The 19,561-nt window shown below is 41.8% G+C and overlaps 1 protein-coding gene across 17 annotated transcripts in view; it reads right to left on the reverse strand.

Annotated features, from left to right (window-relative positions):
• Positions 1–19,561, reverse strand: part of PARD3 (par-3 family cell polarity regulator) — a 631,899-nt gene that overhangs the window by 85,589 nt on the left and 526,749 nt on the right. The gene's annotated exons all lie outside the window — the stretch shown is intronic.

Below are 19,561 nucleotides of genomic sequence, written 5' to 3' on the forward strand. Positions count from 1 at the left end.
GTGTCTCTGTGTCACATTTCGGTAATTTTCACACTCTTTCAAACTTTTTCATTATTATTGTATTTGTTTGATGATCTGTGATCAGTGATCTTTGTTGTTACTACTATTACTGCTGAAGGCTCAGGTGATGGTTAGCAATTTTTAGCAACAAAGTATTGATATTTTTGAGGTATGTACACTGGTTTTTAGACATAATGCTTCTACACACTTAATAGACTGCAGTATAGTGTAAACATAACTTTTGTGTGCACTGGGAAACCAAAAAATTCTTGTGAGTTGCTTTGTTGTGATATTTGCTGTATTGCAGTGGTCCGAAACCCAGCCCACACTACCTCCAAGGAATGCCTGTCGTCAACATTCAATGGGTGACTTAATGAAGATTTATCATATTTCAACAAGTTCCACCTGGGTACCAATTTTAACTAAAATTAATTTAAAATCTAGAAGAATGCCCATTTGAAATCACTGGTTGGCATGTGTATACATACATAAGGAAATATCTGGAAAGATGGCCCTAGAAGGATATTGATAGGATATGGGATCATCTTTATTTTTTTTTTTTCTTTATGCTCTTCTGCATTTTTGAATTTTATAATGAACACTATACCTTTCATTATTAAAAAATTATTCCAGATGGTGGAAAATTTTCTACTGAACCACTGTACAGCAAAATGGGAAGGACAGTCAAATGAACCACAGATGCACCCTGATATCCCTTTACAGCTTACAGAATTGTCACAAGCAGTTAATTCCTTCAAAAGGTGTCATAAAATAGGCAAACACAAAGGGAAAGCCAAATTGCCAGGTTGAACCCCAGACCTTGAAAGTACCTGGCAGGATTTGAGAGCTTTGGGCTCAGACAAACGTGAGTGATGCCCTGCTCCCCAGGTGGGGCTGTTTAAAGAGAGGACCAGCCCCAGCCTGAAGAAGCCGCAGACATGGAGGCCGGCTCCACAGAGCCACGGACATGCCACACACAGCCCGGAAGGAGGGCCTTGCCAGAAGGACGGGTGTGAGGACCACGAGGTAACCGCGAGTGCTCTAAGCTGACATCCATGCCCTACGGCTGTTAGCGCAGGCAGAGCTCAGAGTTAATGAGGCCGCAGCCACAGCTTCAAGCTGGTGACCAAGCAGTCTGCTCTGCTCCACAGCCATTGAGAACACCCCCAACTCCAGTCACCTGTCAGCAAAGGCTGCCTGTCGTGTTCAGGAAGCCCAAATAACAACATGAGAATAAAGCACCCCTCTCGTACTTCTGAGAACAGAGGATGCAAACTTTCTCTTGTGAGCCAATTCTCCTGATTACACAACAGGAGAATCAGTAGCTGGGTCAAAAGAAGGTGTGAGCTCTTAGTTACAGCCCAGTTCACCATGGTATTCTCCTAGCTTCTTTAACAACAAAGACTACCCTTCAAATGTGAGTAGCGATGGCAGACCCCATCAAAAGTCAGAATATTAAATCCATGAAAAATGGTCTAGTGATTCCTGAACATTATGTGTATATCCTGAATTTCACTGAGGCGAGGAAATCAAGACAGACATGAAACGGGATTGATAAGTAAAGACCTGCTCAAGAAAAGTGGAATTTTATAAATGAACTATCTTTGAGGCTATGATTATGTGGATCTTTGTTACAAATAGTGATGACAGTAAAAACTTATGTCTATGTTAAGCAGTTTATACATTGTCTCACTTAATCCCCAAATCAACCCAGGAGACAGGGAGAACCACGATTCTTCTTTCGTGGAGTACAGCTTAGACAGGCTGAGTCACTGGTCTAATGTCACCCACTGAAGTTCAGGTCAGGAAGAGTGAGCCCCTAAGAGTGTTGACTTCCAAACCTTTTAACAACAGGAGAAGCAAACCATAGATTTCCTGCAGACAGTTAACTTATTGAGAGATGGGTGATATTTTCGCTGATTGGGAGTGGAAGTTACAAGAACACGGCTGATATACATATACATATACCTACCCTTTTTTGGATTTCATTCCCATTTTGCTGTACAGTAGAAACTAACACAACATTGTAAAGTGACTATACTCCAATAAAAATTAATTTAAAAAAAAAAGAACATGGCTGCTGAACATGGATGGACCCAGAGATTATCACACTAAGTGAAGTAAGTCAGAAAGAGAAAGACAAATACCATATGATATTGCTTATATGTGGAATCTAAAATATGACACAAATGAACTTATTTATGAAACAGAAACAGATTCACAGACATAGAGAACAGACTTGTGGTTGCCAAAGAGGAGGGGGGTGGGGGAGGGATGGATTGGGAGTTTGGGATTAGCAAATGCCAACTATTATATATAGAACGGATAAACAACAAGCTTCTATTGTATAGCACAGGGAGCTATATTCAATAACCTGTGATAAACCATAATAGAAAAGAATATGGAAAAGAATGTATATATATGTATAACTGAATCACTTTGCTGTACAGTAGAAATTAACACCTCATTGTAAATGAACTGTACTTCAATAAAATAAACTTAAAAACAAACAATAAAACCATGGCTGCTGCCCTGTGGAACTTCTGCCCAAAATGTAGGGAGTTAAAACCTCGCTGGAGAGAAGAAACACATCAGGAAAGGCATTTGTGTCAGGACATGGGACCTATCTGCTATTTGCTCACCTCTAGTTGAGGAGCCTCAGCCTGTCTCAGAAAAAGGAAATCGTTAGCCGCCCCCTGTCCATCCATCACACAGCTTGCTACCTACTGAATTCCAATTCAGTAGCTCATCGGGGCTAGTACAACTGCTCAGCTAGATGTGCAATAAAGAACGGGCCGGCTAGGGGGCTGAGTATCAGCAGACCCCGAGCAGTGACAATAGGAAGGAGGGGACAAAGCATTAGTTGGTAGGCTACTGCCTCTGTCCAGCCCGAGGCTCCGGCTGCATCATGGAACCACGGCCCCAGGCAGACAGCAGGACCACAACAGCAGATGGTTTGCAGCTGGCTGCGAGGTCAACGCAGGTGTCGGGACGAGCGCGGCTGTCCCTGCATCAGTCTCTGCTCTTTCCTGAACAGGGCAGACGTTGAACAAACTCTTTGGCAGCTTCTTGGCAAACTTCCCCTTCTCTCCCTCCAATAGACGTGTGAGTGCCTGTGTGTGCAACAGACACACACACCTGCCAAGTTACCTTGAAGCCCTGTATCTGCTCACGGGAGACAGCCTGGAATAGGAAAAGTGTGAGTTTGGAGACAGAGGGAGTACTGCGTTCCAGTCTGGTCTCCGTCCCCAGAAATGACTGTGTTGTACGTCTCTCATGTCCCACCTGTCAGAGAAGGATGCGCTCACCTACTTGCAGAGAGCTCTGAGGATGAAGTCAAGTCACGACGCACACAATGCACTCAGTGACTGCTACCACTAATGCTATTGTTAGGAGCCGCTGTTCAGGAAATGCTGATAAATCACATTCTACTTCCACTGTGAGAACCTTCTGGGAAGAAAAGAGGTATCCTCTCGTTATTTAATAACAATATTTTACAACAAAGGAAGACCCTTATCTCAGCATAAGTAAAACTTTATTTAAATAATTAGAAAACCAAAGAGAAATATACTTTAAAATTAGAAAGAAACGAAAAGCCACATGGATTAAGAGGGCTGGCGTATTTTGGAGAGAGAAATTCCAGCTGCTGGTGCATCTCTTCAGAGTGCTGACGGTGACGCTTTCAAAAGGGGAGACCTTTGTTTTTTAAATTTTAAATCAACATAGAGTAAAATTGACTTGTGTGGTTCTCTGTGTTAAAATCCATAGAGCTGTACACCAAAATGTCAACTCTACTCTTAGAAAAGAAAATTAATTTTTTACACATCAAGAGATTAAATAAAAATAGAATTCAAAGAGAAAATGAACTAATTAAAAATAAAATACATTAAAAGTTCATTTAAAAATAAAATTCATTAAAATAATTTTAGAAAGAAAATGCCTTTTCATACATCAAAAATAAATTTAAAATAAAATGAATCCGTTTTTATAGTAAAAGGAATTAATTTTTAAAATGAGTTTTAATCATCAAGAGACTCGTGTAAGTATCCCACGGTCAGGATCCAGAGTCCTTCAGCCTAAAAATTCAAAGGGGAGAAGTGTGGTCTCTTTAGCTGACACTCCCTGAATGCTCACTCATGCTGGGTGTGCCAGGTATTAACTAGGGTAACTAGGGACGTGAAACTGAAGGATGGGGACCCGTACCCCAGAGCGTCGCTGCTGTTGGTGAGAAAGGCCAGAAAGCTTCCAAAGTACTTAGTTTAAAGACTTTTCAAGCATATTCATTATACATCCCTTTACCACGTTACAGATGAGAAGCGAGAAAGAGCTTACAAAGATTGAGATATCCACTCTTTGGAAGAAGAAAGCATCACCTCTTGTCCAAACATCACATTGTATAATACAGACTAAAACAGAGGTACAGAGAAGCTAAGTGACTTCACACAGTGGATCCAGAACCAGGGCCTTGGCAGGAGACCAAACTCCTCCCCAACATATCTGAAAACTCAACAAGACAAACTTTCTCTTCCTTTTATTTCAAATGATATTTTGCATATGGTGGCACTGCTTATATGCATTGATGCAATTACATCAGAGAATCCATTACTCATCATTTATGAGTTTATCTCCAATTTAATGACAGAAGACGAAAAAGGAAAATAGGTCGAAATATGTGTTTAATATGTTACTTTCCTGGCAATATTTAAGCCATAATACATGATTCAATTTCTCTTATTGTGATAACACACATAAAAGACAAGTGGCTTAGATCCAGAAAAAAAGAAAATAGTGAGTCCTTTCAGTGACAGTGGCCATCCTGAGCTGGCTGAAACAGAATGTCTGTCATTCTGAGGCGCCAGAGCTGGAATCCATCGAGGTCTGCATTTGAAGACAACCAAGGCAGGGATTTCTAACATTGCCTTCCCCACTGCCCAGGCCCTGCTGTCATCTGCAAACCCACGGGACACATCTCCAGTTTCTCCTGTGTCGAGACAACAGGACAACCTAATTTTGAATGTCGTTTTGGGGGTGGTTATAATGCAAAAGGGAGCTCTGTTTCCCTCTGACTCTACCAAGAGATAGAACAGCAAAACGCTTCAATGTATGAGCCGAGCACCTGAAGAATGAAGGCAAAATGGACTAATCGCCAACATCTCCTCCAGAGAAACTCTCCTAGACTCAGATCAAATGAATGGCACCTCTGAGGCTGGTAAAACTCCCCCTGACTCTTAGCTTTCTTCATCATCTGCAAAGCTTCTGAAGCCAGCATTCCCAAATATCATCAGAGAAATCACCGCCTGGAATCCACACATCTGAGTTCTGCTGATCTAGCAATGACTGGTTTTGCTACAGTAGAAAATATACTCAAGTTATGAAATAGGAATGATGTGAATATGTTTTGTTTATATGCAAGAGAATTTGGGGAGATGTCTGATCTATTTTAAAGAATGTTCTGAATAAGTCAAAGATGCCTCTCATGTTATGATTAAAAATCAATGGCAGCGGGACTTCCCTGGTGGTGCAGTGGTTGAGAATCCGCCTGCCAATGCAGGGGACATGGGTTTGAGCCCTGGTCTGGGAAGATCCCACATGACTCAGAGCAACTAAGCCCGTGCACCACAACTACTGAGCCTGAGCTCTAGAGTCTGCGAGACACAACTACTGAGCCCTCATGCCACAACTACTGGAGCCTGCACGCCTAGAGCCCGTGCTCCGGAATGAGAGAAGCCACTGCAATGAGAAGCCAGCGTACCGCAGTGAAGCATAGCCCCGCTCGCTGCAACTAGAGAAAGCCTGCATGCAGCAACGAAGACCCAATGCAGCCAAAAATAAATAAAATAAATAAATTAAAAAAAAATCAATGGCAGCTAGATTGTAGTTATCATATTCATAATTAGAGTTCTATCCCTTGATTAGAGGTTTCCGAATAGTAAATGTATTGACTAAGCCTAGATCTCATGTAGAAAGCGGAAGGGGTATGGAAAGTAAAACTTGATATATCAACATTTATTGATGGTATTGATTTCAATGATGATAACAATGAAAGTTACAGGAGGATCTGGATTAATTTTCAAATTATCTTTCTTGATGTGGACTTTAGCCAGCACACGATTTTCCAACTCATGCCATGTATATTTCTGGCATCTATATAGTCAGAAATGTAACTTTATAAGTAGAAAAATTGTTTGTTTGGCAAACTTTGGATGTGCTTCTCTTCTATCTAACTACAAGTCCGTTAATTTTTACAATCATATTAAAGAACTCCAATAAAACTTTCAATGACTCAAGGGAAAGGCAGTTTTAGACAGTCAACCATAATTAAGCAAAATGATTGTACCAGCATCATTACTGGCAAATGCAAGGCATAATTTGAGTCTGGGGACAACCATCTTCAAAAAAATTGGAAAAAACACACTGTAAACCTTTTGCATCATAAGCACATTTCGTCAACAGCAGCCTCAGGGCTCCAGTGAAATCAATTAGCTGTGTTATATATTTAACAATGGAAAAAAAATCTTTGATTTTGTATTTCTCAACTAAGAGACATCTGATGCTGAAGTCACTGGAACTTTCAGGTGAGAATCAGCAGGAGCTGAGAACTATAACACTTGCTTGTTGAACTTGCCTAATCCGACTATATTTAGTCTGTTCTATTGATATCTGAACTCAAGTTTAAAATATTCCTATGTTGGCCTAAATTCTCTTGAAATGCTACATAGGCCAGGTATAATGAGGAAAAACTTTTCAATGTATTAGAAAAAAAGTTAATAAAGTATTCAAATCTTTCTGTAGTGTTTTTTAAAAAATTATTTTAGAAAAAACCAAACTCTTCCAACTCTATTCTCTTGATCAGTTTTCAGAGGTAAATCCAGGAACAGTCATCACTTAGGACTCTGGTGAGCTGTCAGACACAAAGGCTTGGATTTTGGAGAAGGACGCCGAGCCCTAAGGAAGAAAGGGGAAAGGGAGGGAAAGAGGGCACCGGGACAGAGAAGGCAAAGCCTGGGTAAAGTGATGAAGGAAGCAGAGACCAGATCTTGGAGAAATGCAAGGACTCACCTCCTGATACTGTTCCTCGGGGCTCCCCGCTTTTGAAACCTCATCTGGGGTCCAGGGAAGGCAGCAGATCCCAAGGATTCTCTGGCTTGTTTCTGCTCTGGCTACCCAGACTGGGAGGAGGCACTTGCTCTGGGTAGAGTCTCCCACCCACCGGGGCTGGGCATCTGAGGGCTACTGTCACCAAACCCCGATGGGCTGCGGCCGAGGACTGATGCTGAGCATGGGAGGAGGGGCAGCCTCACGCACGGGGGCAGGTGGGGTGTGAGGGAGGAAAGGATGATGGAGGGAACTTGTGCACAGGTACATAACTTGATCGTCAATCCCATGCAGCATCTCACGGGACACTTACTTCAGTCTCATGGAAGAGAGGAGAAGGGGGGTGGTCCAGGAGCAGGTGTGAGAGGTGGCTGTGCCTGAGAAGGACCGAGACGGGTGCCTACGTGATGGCCCAGAGACCACAAGGGAAGAACAGCGTGCTGGCTGGTCAAGAGCTCTATTGCCCCCTGGCTGTTAATTGCAGATCTTTAGTAACCGGGGTGTGAAACTAGACTAAGGCTCACAGGTGGCACTGGCTGTCGTGACAGAGTTCCAGCAAATCCAGCACTGTCTGTAAGCAGGAAACACGTGACATTTGCCTTGAGTGAGCCCCTAAAGCCCTGGTTACGCCCCTCCTTCTGCTACTGGGAACCTGGCAAGGTCCAGGCCTGTCCCATTTGTATGTTCCTGGAGGAAGCCCTCCTGAGATCAGAGAAGACTTGTGGTATCTCCGTGTAATTCAAGAGGATCAACGCGGGAGTCTACACAGTTTCATCAACCAACAGGCATCTAGCTGTCCCTTGCCCTGCGCCCACTTTGAAACCACCATCTGCCGTGGTGTGTGAGTGCCCGCAGGTGTGCTTGCTGGTCTGTGTATCGGGAGAGTTGGGACAGGTAAGGTCTCCCTGTTTACAATTTAACTGGAGAAACAAGACTTATAAAGCTTACATCAGCAATTCGCTCCTAAAATATATTCCCCCTTTATCTTATAGAGGGACTCATACTTCATTAAGATTCAGTCTTCTGATTATTTCTCATTCAGATGGTTGTTTGTTTTGCATCTCTTGGGTTAAAAAAAAAAGTATTCAATAATAAAATAAATAAAAATAAGCACAGCAGTGAGTGTTTTCAATAAACAACCCTTACATTAACTGCTGGGAGGTGGAACTGATCTTCTGCAAGCTAATTTAATGTAAACAAGTCAGGATGCAGAGAAAGTGAAACCCCAGCCCTGGGGTTCCTGGTAAAAGCATTTCCTGAGTGGGTGGAGAACGCCCCCGGTCCTCAGAGGGAGTGAGTGTCAGAGGTCATCATAGGCTGGGACACCACGGATTGAGTTTCACTCTCAGGACAAAGCCGGTTACATAAATAAGGCCTAGAGTCACCAAAGGGTTAAATGCATGCTCCACCTTCTCTTTCACCAAGAAAAGATGACTTTCCCCCGTTTTTACAAATCCCCCAAAGCACACACTATTAAAGACACACTGTAAACCTTATGGGAATTTCCAATTGATATTTATCAAAAGGGTTTCATTTCAAATTTCTCAATTCCAACTTTAAATAAAAATAACCAGTATGATCTTAGTTTTTTAGATGATATAAATCAGAAAAGTTCAAATATCTGATTTTTTTTTAAAGTCCTTTTTTTCAGAAAATAGAAATCTGATGTTAAAAGAGGCAGTGGTCTAACTTTTTATAAAAGAAAAAAAGTAATGAGCTCTCTCTGGACAAAATATGCTTGGGATTCTCATGCGAAGAACGAACTGCTCCAATTTTTCAAAGCTTGAATATTCTCTATGGTGTAAAACAATCGTAAGTACCTTTGCTAATTAATGAGCTGCTTTTAGCTATAAATCACCAGAATTGCATTTTTTAGAAACACATAGCCATGAACGTAAGATTTACTTTTTTCCTTCTGTGTATGTATCATTTTTTAAAAATTCAGTCTTTGTCACGGACACAAGTCAAATCAGGGCTAATGAGCCATTCTCTAAAGTGCAAATAACAGCGTTCATTAAAGAAGAAGTATTTTAGCAAAGAAAAGTAACTGACCATAAGGGTGACGCATAAGTGAAGATTGCCTGCAGGTGGCCCGAGTGTGGGACGCTGAACCAAATTATATAGGCTTTGCATGACTATTCAGTTGTTCAAGATGAGAACAGTAATATTTTTCAGTTCTCATCTAACATTACTAACGATGCCCCTTTTGTCTTAAATCTTCAAAATCCTTGCCAACACCACCAGGGGCTGCCAGGCCTTTAAATACGTCTTTAACAAGGTCGTTTACTAATACACCACACCTCATGGCATAGGCTCACCTAAGGCTGATTTCTTGTGAGTTTCATTTTGTACCAGGTTACAGATAACAGACAAAGCAGAGAAGAGACGCAGCAAAGATGGCAGGACGCAATGGTTCCTAGGTACCCCTCTCAGGACAACTGGGTAGTGACCAGGAGCTGTGCACTCAGCAATCGGTCCTTTGCTGACCATATTTCAGAAATAGACTTGTCTGATATACAGGAACATTTAAAGGGGAAAAGCAAGAATATTTGAGGATGACCATTTTAATGCAAACTAGATGTTCACATATGATATTTGGACACCTCCCCTCCCGGAAAAAAGAGGTAAAACAAAGCAAACTTCAATCCTGTCACTTAAAATTAACTAGAAGGAAAAAAAAATGACTTCAGATTTTCTTTCTACTTCAGTAACCTAAGAATCCCAGATTCCTTTAAATTCCATTTCTTGGGTCAAGAGAGGAAGAATGTATGAATGCACTGGTTGTTTTCATGAGAAACAAACTTCATTTCACAGGAAACATCTTCTCATCAAAAGTCTAGCAGAATATTTAGTTGGAGGATTATGTGGTTATTGGGAGCCAAAAGGATTCAATCTTACTTAGCTTCTTTTAGTATCAATGCTATTAAATAGTCTAGAGGTGAAGGAGGGGTAGAATTTACATGGAGATGTTATCAGTGCCAGGGTTAGAGTCTGGACCTGGAAGAGAAGGGCTCTGAGAAGCAAAGCCTGGCCGATTCTGTTCTTTGTGAGATAACTGATTAGTTAGATAGCTAGTGGGAACCTGCTATAAAGCACAGGAAGCTCAGCTCTGTGCTCTGTGATGACCTAGATGGGTGGGATGGGGGTTGGGGCGAGGGAGGGAGGTCCAAGAGGGAGGGGATATATGTATACGTATAGGTGATTCACTTCATCGTACAGCAGAAACTAACACAACGTTGTAAAGCAATTATACTCCAATTAAAAAAAATGAAAACAAAATTAAGTTAATGTTTAATATTAATGTATTGGGGAAGAACTACCATGGGAGTAAACACTTAACATCTTTTATAAATAGGGAAAATAGTTCTCAACTCAGTTTTCTTAACCAAGAGTGAAGAAACCAAATTCAGAGGGACCCGTGTTCAAATGCTGCCTCAACCACTTAGTGGCCATGGGAACTTGGCTGAGTCACCTCTCTAAGTCTCTGTAAACTCTGTGTGCTGTAAAATGGTTTAAAAAAAGTGCCCACCTCCCAGGGATGATGCAAAAACAAAATGAGAAAATGCATGCAAATTCTTGCACAAGAAAGCACTTAATAAATGTTAGCTATTATTAGTTATCATTAACATTCTTATTTTTACCACAAAGTTGTGGTAATGATAAAACTGTATTAGGTGAGATATTCATGGACAGAAATCCAAAATAGGTACCCAGTTTGATTATCAGTCACATGTAACCTTCAGCCTCAGTTACCAAAAATCCTCCCTAGTGGAGATTAGATTCACTGAAGTTATAACATATATCTTTCTAAAATTATCCACATATTGCAAGGATAGAAAGATTTTTTAGAATTCATACCAAATTGTGAACATCTGCATGATACTGTCTTCGTCTGCGATGTGCTCAATGCAGGACCAGGGCTAAGGATTTCCCAACATATAACATAAGAAAATATCTCGCATGTCACTTCTGTTACCATGATAAATGTAAAGATGGGTTGTGTGTGTGAGCCCATATGTGCTGTCCACGTGTGTATGTGTTTGGAGGTGGTGAAGAGAAGAGAAATTGGAACAATACTAAGAGTATTTGGGTTTTGCTTCTTTACTCTGTTCAGGAAGGTTGTGGTTTAATTCCTCAGTGACGTGTTAACATAAATCAGAATGGCTCTTTCATGGGTGGATTGCCCCACATGTTTTGCTTGTGAATTTTGGAGGAGGCGTTTGATGAGACCAGAGGAGACAGAAAGTATTTCCGGTAGGGTACCACCTCTGCTTGGAAGCCCGGGGCTCCTGTAGCACCTGAAACAACTCAACTTGTTATGGCTTCTCCATACACAATGAGGAAAGATCTACCCGGCAGTACCAAATGGAAACAGCTTATCATTCTCTCATGACTGACATAATAGATATTAATCATCACATACTTGCTACCTGTGAAGATGCTGTGATTGTGAAACAGAACTGACCCACCTCTGTGCCACTGTGGCTACAACCTGGACTCCTTTCCCAGGACCTGCGATGGTCTGGGATGACCCCAACCCCCTGATCCCCAAGAAAACTAGAATTCAGTCCACAATGTCCATTCACAAACTGACCATTTCCTCCTGACTTAGTTTTTCAACACAGGGAGGGAGTGAGGGGTAGTGCCAGACCTGCTGTGATCCCCTCTCCCCAATATTAGGAGAAGGCGACAGTGTACTGCTTTCTACTTGCTGTGTCAAGGTGGTCATGTGTGTGATCTCATTGAATGCCTGCTTCACGGGGTTGTCAGGAGGATTGAGGATGCATGCACATGTACCCCTATGTTCATAGCAGCACTATTCACAAGAGCCAAGACATGGAAACAACCTAAATGTCCACGGATAGATGAATGGATAAAGAAGATGCGGTACATATATACAATGGAATACTACTCAGCCATAAAAAAGAATGAAATAATGTATTTGGAGACAACTAGAGATTATCATACTAAGTGACGTTAACTCAGGAAGAGAAAGACAAATACCATATGATATCTCTTATATGTGGAATCTGAAACATGACACAAATGAACCTATCTATGAAACAGAAACAGACTCATGGACATAGAGAACAGACTGTGGTTGCCAAGGGGAGGGGGGTTGAGGGAGGGGTGGATTGGGAGTTTGGGATTAGCAGATGCAAACTATTACATAGAATGGATAAATGACAAGGTTCTGCTGTATAGCACAGGGAACTCTATTCAATATCCTATGATAAACCATAATGGAAAAGAAAATTTTTTAAAAGAATGTATATATATATAACTGAATCACTTTTCTGTACAGCAGAAAGTAACATAACATTGGAAATCAACTATACTTTAACAATAAAAGAAAGAGAGAGAATGCATGCACAGCCCTTCGGCCTCTGACTGGCACATTATAAGCACAGATAAACATTCCTTCTCTGCTCTTGACCCCTAATTCTTACCCTTTTGTGAGGTCAGTGTAATCACTCCCAACCCACAGATACAGAAATGTGTATCTCCGTACAAATCCCGGGTGCTCAAGACAGGAAGTCACTGAGTAAGGGTTTCTGCCCAGTTTGGGCCCATGTGACCCCAAGTCTGAGCAGGCCCTTTTCCCTCTGCCAAGTCAGCTCCTCCAAAGTATGTGTATCCTCTTTAACATCAGAGTCCTGATATCAGGAGATGCCTGCGCACTTAGAAATGCTCAGAATCTGGGGAGGGGTGAGGACAAAGGCAAAGCAGAAAGAGGTGGAGGGAGAAAGAAGAAAAAAGAGCAGGAAGCAGAGTTCCAGTTGGAAAACTGAGTAGAGATGTTGGTCCCTTTCCCAAGAGCCCCCTTCTCTGTTAGCAGCCCCTCTCCCCTTACCCGACGCTCCCTCCCCACTCCTGCTGTCAGGAGTTTGGGGGTGCTGAGTTTCCTCTTTTCCATCATCACAAAAGGCCACTTTTTGGTGTTCCATGTAAGATGTTATTTCTTTAGAATCTGTCAGTGCCCTAGACTACCTTTCTTTTTTGCTCCCAAATATTTTTGCTGTATATTTTGCTCCCATGTATATTTCTGCCCACTCCTCCCATTCTTGTGTTTCCTATTGCAGTGTGCTCAAATCACCATCATCCTAGCTGAATTTAGGACACTATCAGAGGAACCATGCTGGGGAATCCAACACTCAAAATTATCATTCCTCCCCCGCATGCTTTTATTTCCCTAGAGTCCCACAGTTCGCCAATATATATTCTTAAAACCTCTTTAATAAACTCACGTCGGGATGTGAAGTCCTGTTATCTAAGCTCATTCTTCTGGACCTTGTGGCTGCCTCCCTAAGTGACCTTGCAACTTCCGCATTGTTCTAGCCTGATCCCTGATGGCAATCTCTTCTAGCCCAAACGAGCATCATTATTTTGTTCTCTGCTTTCTTTTTTCCAGCTTGTTGTTTCCATCATTAAAAGTGAGAATACTCTGCTAGGCTGTGAGGGCTAGAAAGATATTCAGACAAGGGCCTCACTTAGGTAGGGAAATAACTCCCAAGGTATAACCATAAAATGTTAAATATAAGGGAGACAAGAAATAGGTGAGGGAGATTAAGAGGTACAAACTTCCAGATGCAAAATAAGTGAGTCACCGTTATAAAATGTACGGCGTGGGGAATACAGTCAATAACTTTGTAATATCTTTGCATGGTGTCAGATGGTAACTAGACTTACCGTGGTGATCATTTTGAAATGTATAGAAATATCGAATCACTATGTTGTGTAACAGGAACTAACAGTGCTGTAGGTCAATTATACTTCCAAAACAAACAAACCCATAGAAAAATAGACTAGATTTGTGGTTACCAGAGGCAGGGCGTTGAGGGAGGGGGGATTGGATGAAGGGGGTCAAAAGGTACAAACTTCTAATTATAAGATAAATAAGTACTAGGGACAATAAATACAATTAACACTGTTGCATGTTATATATGAAAGTTGAGAGTAAACCCTGAGTTCTCATCACAAGGAAAAATTTTTTTCCTATTTCTTTTATTTTGTATCCATACAAGATGATGGATGCTCGCTAAACTTACTGTGATAATCATCTCACGATGTATGTAAATCACATCATTATGCTGTACACCTTAAACTCATAGAGTGTTGTATGTCAATTATATCTCAATAAAACTGGAAGAAAATAATATATATATAAGGGAAACAAGACCAAGACATGTCTTGTATGTCCTTCAGCCCCTCGTGGAGGAGGGGATGATGGGAAGGTGGGTGGGAGGGTTCACAGGGGGTGTGGGGTACAACGGTGGGAGGGTTCACAGGGGGTGTGGGGTACAACAGTGGGAGGAGAGGATCATGGACCATGGATGGGCCTCAGTTCATTGTAAGATGCTGAGATGTCTAGATATGATCCTTTAACTAATTGGGGGGGGGGGGTGGCTAAGAAAGGCTATTCACGAATCAGCAAACCCCCACATTACTGAGGATGGATTGGAGGGACCAGAGACTCATGACTAAACCAGTTAGGAAGCTCTTGCAAGAGTCCACGAAAGAGACGTATCTCCATCAATACTGTTCCAACCTCAGGTGCATCAGACCCATCGGGACATTCTTCCTGAAAGCCCTTTCATCTCCCATGTTCCTCTTCTATCCCACTCCTAAAATCATCTTAAATCAACCTAAAATGTCCCTGGCTTCTCCTCATTCTTCACACGACCTCAGGCCTTTACAAAACTGCCCCAGGGTCTTCTATCAGATGAAGCCCACCTTTATTTCATCCTGACTCCCTACTCTCCACTCAGACCTAGAAAACCTATTGGCCTAACTTGATGCAAGTACATGTTTACTGGACGCTAAGTGCAGGCCTCCTGTTTGTCTGGTTATGTGTAGAGGACGTCAAGAGAGGCTCTCAAGGGCTCACATCCTGAGGGAGAGGTAAGATGGTTACATAAATAACAGGGACAAGGTCAAAGGAAAAAACCAGCAGTTCAGACGACAGGAGGGAAAGCAGCCACTGGTACTCCACATCCTAGAACTGTTTCATTTGATGACCACAAACTGCTGACTTCTTTCTGTTATACATTTTCCAACCTATTGTGATTTTTTTTTACAGGGTAACTTTTCATGATGATTTTTGTACCTGGACTCTTTTGATTAAGTAGAGTGCCCTAATTTATAGCTCTGCAGGGTCTACAAATTGGGAGTGGGGTGGGTGTTTGTGATTTCAGAAGCCATAGTGAAGTCACTGGCATTATTAATCTAGCCATACATGCAATTTGTATGAAAGAATTCAGCAATTCTTCCTTCCCCATCATCAGGGACAAGTTAAATTGACCACAGAGGAGTCTGCGGTTTCAAGCAAAGTGGGGTGGGTGGGAAGGTGTGTCTGTCCTGTGCACACAAGAGAGACCAGCCCGTGGGTCTCCCACTAGCCCTTCCTTCTGGCTGCCACCACCATTATCCAAAGGGGAAAAAGCTGTGGTTGTCTACATTGGTTTTCCTTTAATGAATGCCCGCAAGTATCATATACAGACGGGCCTTTAACAACTCTTCCTCGGGAGAAGTCTAATATCAGAAAGTGACATTCCGAAGATAATTAAAAACTTGACCACGTCAGGACTTTTCAGGAAAGGAAAACTATGAGATGAGTTTTCAGCACTTCAGAGAGTCTATGCTACTTTTTGAAAAACCTCAAATGATCAGGCTTGGTTTCCCTTAGGGATCAGCCCAGTGAGGAAGTTAACACACGAGCTTTGCTGACGGATGTCAAATTAGCACTAAAGGTCCGTTGACTTATTGGGTCCCCCTTACCTATTGGCATTCCAGGCACCTTGCATAAATCCTGCAATAAAACCAATTAAAATCTCATTAAAAGATAAAACCTAAAACTATGCCAATAAATGCTAAACACACCTTAAATGCATTCATTTTGCATCATTCTTGGAGGGTAAAAAATGGAAAAGAATGGTGTGAATGTTGTAAAGCCTTATTGAGGATGGTGCCGATCTAAGCAAGTCAACCTGGAAAATACAATTAAATTAGTAAAATGTGCCCAGACTTGTCAAATTTCCAGGTCTGGTTTTCATCAGTGCCACACTTAAGGGATTTTCTAAGTTTTACATGAAACTCTGTTTCTACCTGTAATAAAGTAAGGGAGATATTTCTGAGATAAATACACATATTGAAAAATACATAAAATGTCATGATAAGCATACTGAAATGTCACGTTCAAAAAACTTATCCTTTTATCCAATTCTTAGCACATATGTCTTACCAGAAAGCATGGAATTTGCCATGTGAATGTCTCTTACAGGAAAAAGGAGTTGCATTTTAAGTATGATACTTAACAACTTGTGTGAACAGCCTCAAAGAGCTGATCCATCAAGAATTTTTGAAGAGTCCCAACTTCATGGATTATAAAAATGCCCTTCTGTCACTCTCTACAGAAGTATATAAACATATGCTCAATTACCCTCCTTTCCATAATGTCTGAAGACAGGAAAAGCCACATTTCCTTTAACCAGAGAGATGAAAGAAAGAAAATGAAAACAAATCATATGCACAATTAAATGAGTGTTTAGTGAAGAAGAGAAATGTCTGCACGTGTGTACATGTGTGGGGAGGCAAGGCGAAAAGGGAGAGAGACGTATTCAAGAATAACACCTGAAATACTCTATCCAAAGCCACAAACTAATCATCACTGAAGGTGATACTTGTGTTTTACACTGTGCCTTTCTGTATTCTCCATGCTTTTGGCATTAAAGATGTAGTATTTAGTATTTAGGAAAATAAGTGCTCTCTGAAGACATGAGTAGGTATTAGAACTACAAAGAAGGTTAGTTGACTCAATCTACTCAACTGGTCCCCCAAAAAGAAGAAAAAAAAAAAAATCCATGTCAAATGGCTGACACTTATTTCTGGCACTACCTGTATTCTCTCATGTGGGCACAGCCGTGGTCTAAGATGGCGCCACAAAACCTTTGATGTCCGGCCACCCAAATCAATCTCTTTATGCAAATATTTAAGAAACATGCATGAAATTGAGCAAGTGGGTTACACTGCTTTAACAATAACCGTTCATAATGCTATTTGTACTACTACCTGCAGAGAGTAACACTGGATGATCTCTTTGGAAATGTTATAAATGGAACAGTGTCAAATTTATAAGCAACATTTTAGACAGCAAATATGTTGCTTGGATTTTAGCGGTCTTAAATACTGCAAGCAGCTTGACCTTATCTCCCAGTGCCACTGCCTTCCTGGAGTAATTGATGCTTGGAGTCCCCAATTTCACATAAACCAGGCCACTGTGTTATTGTATACAGCAATCTGACTGCTGGCAGGGACAGGAAACTGCACTGAACCCAGATCAATAGACATGTCAACAGTAAGCGGCTTAATCTAATTCGGCCTATCTCATCTCGGGGCACAGAGTTTGCAATTTTGCTGTTGGGTCCCTCTGGCAGGAAATGGTTTGGAAAGTTTAGTCTTAAGAAGTTTAAGTGATATGCTTATCCTTTAGGCTCTTGAATGTTTATTTAGCAGAATAGCTGTTTTAAATGTTGTTTAAATGGCAGTAATGTAAACAAGGCACTCGGACTTCCCTCCCATGTGAAAACTATAAGGGTGATTTCCTTGACCGTGGACATCACGATTAACATCACAGCCAATCACACTTTAGAGGAAATTGCTCTGGTTCACATGTTCTGAGCTAACGTCACGTTTAAACTCTATCCCCACCCCCAGTCAATGGCATTCTTCTGAGAAAAAGAAATTCTTCATTTTAAATACATATTTATTTCTTAACTATATTTTGGACAAATGACTTCTTCCATTATGAAACCTCCGGTAATTACCCATCAAAGCATCATTCTTATTCCTCAGAAGAGTGTGGGTGATAAGATTTGGTGCGTTGGGGGAAGGGAACGTTTCTGCCATGGAGGCTGAGAGTCTGAAATCATGAATTCTGGGCCTGCCTGAGACCTCATCCTCTCGGGCTGGGGTGGGCCACCCGACTACCCTACTGTCCCTGAGAGCTCATCACGCTCTCCAGGAAGGCAGACGAGATACCACATCATCGCCTGGGAGATGCTGGTGAGCGCTAGGGACCTGAGAGTGCCCGCAGTGCTGGTGCAAGCTGTCCTTCAACTATTAGAACAGGAAGGGCACAAACCACATTCCACCCGTGTAAAAACGCTCCATTTGTACAAGTCTCCATACTTTTGTAAGTCTTTGGAAATGACAACTCATTATCACAGTCATCCTTAAAATGACCTTCAACAGAAGTATAACAGGTGATGTGATCCCACCTTATGGGTGGAGCGGGCATGGAGGATGCGGAAGAGGGGGGCATGGAGGATGGGGAAGAGGGGGGCATGGAGGATGGGGAAGAAGGGGGCAAGGAGCATTAGGGATGCAGAAGGAGAAAGTGGAAGGGGAAGGGTAAAAAACCGATTCATTCTGTGATCAGTGGCATCTAAGAATGACAGAGTGTAAGGATACTTTAAGATCAGGTCTGCGTTTGGAAATTAATTAAGGGCTCCTCTACGTAACTTAAACCAGCCCAACACTTTCTAAGGCAAGACAGTAAGGAAGCCAGGCCAAATATGGGCTGGAAGTGAAGCTCACACAAGAGCTGAAGCATCCAAGAAAGTTCCAGTCGAAAGGGCTGAGAGTCCAATTGGAAGAAATTAAGTCAAGGCTGGTGCCCAGACTAAGAGCCCAGGAATAAGTCATGACCGGGGATGCGGAGAGATTCAGCAACGGTACTGAAGGCCAAAGGGCAGAAGCAGAGCTGCAGATACAGCATTCACAGGCCTAGAGAAGGATAAAGAGACCGCTTTAAAGGTTCACCTTAGAAATCAAAATCCACGGCAGGGTTAGGAATTATTAATTCCCCTTTTCAGCTGGGTCTGCCCATTTAACGTAGTAAAATCAAAATGAAAGAATCTAGTAAACTTTCTTCTGGATTTCTAAATAATCTCAGCCTCTCTTGTTCTTCAGGGTGAATCAGACAAGGCGATCCTAGGAGGCTAATCTCCCAACTGCGAGGGAGGAAGGGTCACACAATGTTTCTCAAGAAACTGAGAAACGAAATACCTACAAACCAGAAACAAAAGAAGAATCCTAGTAAGAAACTGGTTCCATTTATTACGGTACATATTCTTAATTAAAGATGAGGAAGAACCCCAAAGAAATATGCCATTAGCTCTTTCGTGGTAGCTGGGCTATGCATCTCCCCCCTAATGAAACAAAGTACACCTTTATGCACCTGACGATTTTCTAGGCAATGGCGTAGTACAATGTTCAACAGGGATTGTTTTAATAGGGCTGGTAATGAGATCTGGGTGAAAAATCTCTCTGCTAATTTAGCAGTCCTCCTGAGATGTTAAAATTCTAGTTGGCAAGTGTTTCAAAGTTCCTCGCCAACCTGGCCCCAGCCCGGCCCCAGCCCGTCCCTAGTCTTGACAGTAGATTCTAAATATCACCTGTATCCCCA

This window comes from Balaenoptera ricei, chromosome 2, assembly GCF_028023285.1.
Source record: "Balaenoptera ricei isolate mBalRic1 chromosome 2, mBalRic1.hap2, whole genome shotgun sequence".
NCBI lineage: Eukaryota > Metazoa > Chordata > Mammalia > Artiodactyla > Balaenopteridae > Balaenoptera > Balaenoptera ricei.